The sequence below is a fragment of the Mandrillus leucophaeus genome, unplaced genomic scaffold (genome assembly GCF_000951045.1).
Source record: "Mandrillus leucophaeus isolate KB7577 unplaced genomic scaffold, Mleu.le_1.0 Scaffold354, whole genome shotgun sequence".
Taxonomy (NCBI): domain Eukaryota; kingdom Metazoa; phylum Chordata; class Mammalia; order Primates; family Cercopithecidae; genus Mandrillus; species Mandrillus leucophaeus.
This window is the reverse complement of record NW_012103743.1, coordinates 1217931-1223886: the sequence shown is the minus strand read 5'-3', so window position 1 is coordinate 1223886 and position 5956 is coordinate 1217931. Positions and strand designations below refer to the sequence as shown.

General features: G+C 43.1%; 1 pseudogene; it reads right to left on the bottom strand.

The window, feature by feature from the left end:
• LOC105546342 overlaps window positions 1-5584 on the bottom strand; it is a 28412-nt pseudogene extending 22828 nt beyond the window's left edge.
• Between the last annotated feature and the right edge of the window lie 372 nt (window positions 5585-5956).

Sequence of the window (5956 nt, the reverse complement as noted above, 5' to 3'; positions counted from 1 at the left end):
GTGTTAGCCAGGATGGTCTCGATCTCCTGACCTCGTGATCCGCCCGTCTCGGCCTCCCAAAGTGCTGGGATTACAGGCTTGAGCCACAGCGCCCGGCCAGGCATAATATTATGAAACCTGTTTTAAAGCCCATTAACTCTTGGAAGTGTTTGAGATGACTTCCAATACGTAGGTACAAGAAACAGAAAAACAACACGAGAATAAAAAAACACAAGAGAGAACAGAAAGAGATACATTGATTTAGTCACCCAGGTATGTATTTTCACCTGACCTTAGTCATTCCAAAGAAAAGTTTCACCTTTACCTTCATTTCAGAGCTGAGATACTGGCTGGGTGGATTTCAGCAAATTTCCAAGGTCACATGCATGTGGGCATAAAAGCCAGGATTTCACACCAGGGGATAAATTATATCAGAAATGAAGGCTGGGGCAAGTGCAAGCAGTTAAGTGCAATACTTTGCTCTGAGCTTTCTGACAACCAACCCAACCATGGGAAATATAAAGGTTTACATGGCTCTCATTTTCTTTTCAAAAAATAAGAAAATTTTAGTGATACACACTAGTTTCTCAAGAGGCTCAAATTTTTTTTCCTGATTCTTATTCTTAGAGCAATTTCTTGCATGGGTCTTTATATAACGTTTAAAGAGCAGAATAATAGACAATATCTCCCCAGATACTTTTTATCAGCAAGACAGGAATGTTCCCCAAATGACACCACTTAAGAGAACTTTGAGGAGAACTGAGGGCAAGATACAAGCCATGGTTCTATACAGATAAGTTTAGGGAGACTGCAGAAATAACGTTCCAGACCCCGGGAATCCACCCACTCCTCCCACTTTGGCCGAGCACCATGGCTGGCTGCCATGTGAAGAATGGACTGTAGGGGGTGCCAGAGTGACTGGGGAAAACATCCGCTAGAAATCTAGAATTCAAAGCACTTACTTTGAGCGATATATCCACAAGAAAGAAACTTCTGGGCTAAAAGTGAAAGAGAAACAAAAACATATCATGTTACTTTTAATTCTGAGAAAGGCGGGTTTGTAACCATTATCACTGAGCCCGGGGCTGAGCTGAGAGCCTGAGTTTTAGCTGCTTCCCAGTTTCTACCTTCCTTTGAGACATAACCAATGACATCAGGAGGCTGGAAATTTTCACTTCAGGATCTCAAGGGGAAACAGTTTTCTGCAAAATCTCAAATTGTGCGTTTGTATGTGTGTATTGTAGAGACGGGGTTTTGTCATGTTGCCCAGGCTGGTCTCAGACTCCTGAGCTCAAGAGATCCACCCCCATTGGTCTCCCAAAGTGCTGAGATTACAGGTGTGAGTCACCACGCCTGGCCTCAAATTCTGTTTTGTTTTTGTTTGTTTGTTTGTTTGTTTTTTAAGAAGACAGCTCTCCATTGCAGAGATGGGTCCTCTCCTGCCACCTACTCAGGTATCTGGTGATGACGAAGGCCCTGAAAGGATGGAAATGCAGGGGCCCAGACATCCTTCCCCCAGGATTTATCTTCCTCCAGAAAACAAAGCATCAACTACAGAGCCTAATGCCATGGCCAACTCAGAGCCTTCAATAGAACAGCCCCAAAAAGCATTTCTTTAACTAGTGAAGGCAGTGAGACTCTTAAAGCCCCTACAAGTGCTGCATCCTGGCACTCAGAACCCTACCTAGCACTCAGGCCATGGATTTATAGATTCAGGCTCACCAACTTTTCATGTCTCTTCAACAGCCCTCTCCTTACCCTCCTCTCCAGAATCCTTCAACAGCACAATGGTCACAGCAATATCCACATTGCAGTGGCTTTTAAACACGTATTCATGCTTTAAGCCTCCACTCAAATGCCACCTTTTCAATGCCTTGCTTGATATGATCCTAGCACAGTGCCAGGTACGTAGTGGGTACTCAATAAATTATTATCTGTGAATGGATGCAAAACAACGGATCCTTCTCCAACAAAATTTTTGCCTCCTTGAGCTTTTTTATTTATTTATTTATTTATTTTTTAGATGGAGTCTCGTTCTGTTGCCCAGGCTGGAGGGCAGTGGCACAATCTCAGCTCACTGCAACCTCTGCCTCCCGGGTTCAAGGGATTCTCCTGCCTCAGCCTCCTGAGTAGCTGGGGCTACAGGCATACACCACCATGCCTGGCTAATTTTTGTATTTTTAGTAGAGACGGGGTTTCTAAAAGTTGGTCAGGCTGGTCTCGAACTCCTGACCTCAAGTGATGCGCCTGCCTTGGCCTTCCAAAGTACCGAGACTCCATCTCAAAAAAAAAAAGAATCGGCAGTAATGCATAGCAAGGGTCCTGGCACATGCAAGCACTCAATAACTAGGAGCTCCGATCATGATCACCACCATCATGATATTTCATCATAATTTTGAAGGCTTCCTCTAATTCTCTAAAATTCGAAGATTATTTTTTCCTCCAGCCTGAAATCAAATGCTATCCTAGATGATATTCTTTCAATACGCTTTACTGACAATTCTTCTATTTACTAATTGGTTGACATGTTTCAGTTAGTTATTTTTAATCCATTTTAGTTTAGTGCTGCCTACCTGTGTAAGGTTAGTGTCCTCAGCTCACCTCAAGCTATCATATGGCCAATTCGTAAAGTGGCAAAAAAACAAAACAAAACAAAACAACAACAAAAAAACAACTCCTCCCCTTGAAGTTTCTTGCAGATGTTCAAGTGGATTCTGCACGTCAGAGGATGTTGTGGCCAGAGTCCGGGTGCCAGATGATTGGCCTGAAGAGCAGTTAGAACCTGCTGTGGCCACCGTGCAGAGAAAGTGTGCCCAGAACTGAAAGTAACCCTCTTTCTCAGAGGCCGGTGTAATACACGCACGTTTGAGCCTTTGGCTCAGTAATGCACGTACAACTCTGGCTACAATTCCAAACACCAAAGTTATCTAATCAAGTGTTCAAACTCAGAGCTTGAAGGTTATCCAAGCAGACATTCTGACTCCAGCCAGGAACCCCAAAGGGCACTTTTTCTTCTGTTGGACTCTCCCAGCTGCTAGAGCTCTTCTGTTTGCCAAAATCCTCTTTTTTTGTTCTGCCCTCTGGAACAGATCATGATGATGATGACTGTTATGAAGTGAATGTTGTATCTCTTCAAAATTCATATGTGGAGGCCCTGCCCTTAATGTGATGATATTTGGAGGTGGGGCTTCTGGGATGTAATTAGATGAGGTTATGAGAGTAGGACTCCCATGAAGGAATTAGTGTCCTTACAAGAAGAGGAGGAGGCAGTAGCTTACTTGCTCTCCATCATGTGTGGATACAGGGAGGAGGTGACCATCTGCTAGCCAGGAAGAGCCCTCACTGGGGATCTTGGACTCCCCAGCCTCTAGAACTGAGAGAATTAAATTCCTGTTGCTTAAACCACCCTGTGGTACTTTGTTATAGTGGCCTGAATGAAATGATGATGAGGAAGAGGAGGAGGAGGATGACAGCTAGCATTTACTGAGTGTTTATTAAGCCCTAGGCATTGCTTCCCAGTGCTTTACACACAACAACTTATTTAATTCTGCCAACAACCCTATGAGGCAGGTACTATTATAATCCCTTCTCCAACATTTTTTTGAGACAGCGCCTCACTCTGTCACCCAGGCTGGAGTGTAGTGGCAGGACCACAGCTCACTGCAGCCTCAACCTCCCAGGTTCAAGTGATCCTCCCACCTCAGCCTCTTGAGTAGCTGAGACTACAGGTGCGCGCCACCATGCCTGGCTAATTTTTTAATTTTATTTTTGTAGAGACAGGGTCTTCCTATTTTGCCAGGGCTGGTCTTGAACTCCTGGCTTCAAGCAATCTGTCCTCCTTGGCCTCCCAAAGTGTTGGGGATTACAGGTGTGAGCCACCATGCCCAGCCTGTTATCTCCAATTTTTAAAGACAGGGAAACTAAACAAGAACAGAGTGGCTGAGTAACTTGCCCAAGGGGCATTCTAGTTCTAGAGTCTGAGTGGGAAATGTCCTCAGCCCTCAGTTGCCTAAGAGAGTTCCAGGGTCCCCACACCAAACTCTGAGTCATCTCTTCTTTGAACTAAATCCCCTCAGTTTTCTCAATTCAAAAGACCTAGTTTCCAGACCCTTTTAACTTTGGTCATATGCTAGTTTGTCATGTTTTTCTTAAAATGAGTTGTGCAGAACGAAACAAAGCAACATTCTAGAAGTGGTTACATCCGTGCGGCACCACAGGGACTAATGGCTCCAGCATTAGGAGATTTCTTCTGCTACTCATGCACCTAAAGGCACAGTTCCATTTTGAGTAACCAAGACAGTCCTCCTAGCTCATGAAATCTTAGCATTTAAGAATCAAAAGAGGCTGGGCATGGTGGCTCACACCTGTAATCTCAGCACTTTGGGAGGCCGAGGGGGGTGGATTATTTGAGGTCAGGAGTTCAAGACCAGCCTGGCCAACATGGTGAAACCCTGTCTCCACTAAAAATACAAAAATTAGCTGTGTGTGGTGGTACACGCCTGTAATCACAGCTACTTGGGAGGCTGAGGCACGAGAATTGCTTGAACCTGGAAGGCAGAGGTTGCAGTGAGCCGAGATCGCGCCACTGTATTCCAGCCTAGGAGACAGAGAGAGACTCTGTCTCAAAAAAAAAAAAAAAAAGAATCAAAAGAGATATTCGAATGTTAATCCAGGCTACCATCTTGAACTTGGGGGCCACTGAAACACTCTGCTATGAAAATATTAATGGTACCAAAATAGCTCTGTACAACTCAATTGTACAGTCCATTTTTTGAACCTTAAGGCTGAGCTTTTCCAGTCTTTTGAGTCAAAGGCGTCAGGCATTTCTGTGGCTGCTTGTGAAGACTTCTGTCAGAAGCCTCTCCAGCTGGAATCTCCAAGGCATTGTAGTTTCAAAAGGCACAGAGGCAGCTCATATATTTGGGGTGAATCCAAAGACGAATTTGAAAACTTAGAAATGCTTAATTCATTTTGATTTTCAAAGTTAAACACACACACACACACACACACACACACACACACACAGAGGCACACATACTCAAAGATTTTAGCCAGGCATAAACGAATCACCAGCAACTCAGTACGTATTTTGCAGCAAAAGTCAACAACTTAAATTGCTCCTTTAAACTCTGCAAATATTTTAGGATTTCAAAATTCAGGGTGGATTTCTCAAGGAATTCCTGTCTGAAATTTCTTAAGGTGATTTCCATATTTGATTATACGAGTTATTTAAAATTACATTGGGCTTAATTTGATCTCTTTCTCTGGATCTAGCCTACTATTACAAAAATTATGATATTAGGAACAAGGCAGGAAGGAAGATAAGTAGTTAGCCAGAAGTCCCTTGGGAGAGCTAATGATTTTAAAGACAGTCCAGGGCTTAGGGATTCAGGAAGGGTGGACTCCCTTATTTATGGTTTTAGTTAATCCTAATTTCAATTCTACCTGGTGACTTGGATGATAATAGTAGGATAGAATGAAAGCGGTATTTTCATCCACATCACTTCATCATGTTTCATAATTACCTATTGATATATTCCCAAAACACAATGATCACAGTTGAGACAACCAGCATTGACAGAATTACTTTTCCTTTGACATTCATTATTTTCTCCTAGGAAAAAAGAAGAGGGAGAAAAAAAGAGAACAGATTAAATCAATGAACTTCAGAGTGAGATGTGGTTTTTTAAAAATGTTTTTACCTAATTCTTTTTTAAAATTATTATTATACTTTAAGTTCTGGGATACATGTGCAGAATGTGCAGGTTTGTTACATGGGTATGCATGTGCCATGGTGGTTTGCTGCACCCATCAACCCCATCATCTACATTAGGTATTTCTCCTAATGCTATCCCTCCCTTAGCCCCCCATCCCCTGACAGGCCCTAGTGTGTGATGTTCCCCTCCCTGTGTCTATGTGTTCTCATTGTTCAACTCCCACTTATGAGTGAGAACATGTGGTACTTGGTGTTCTGTTC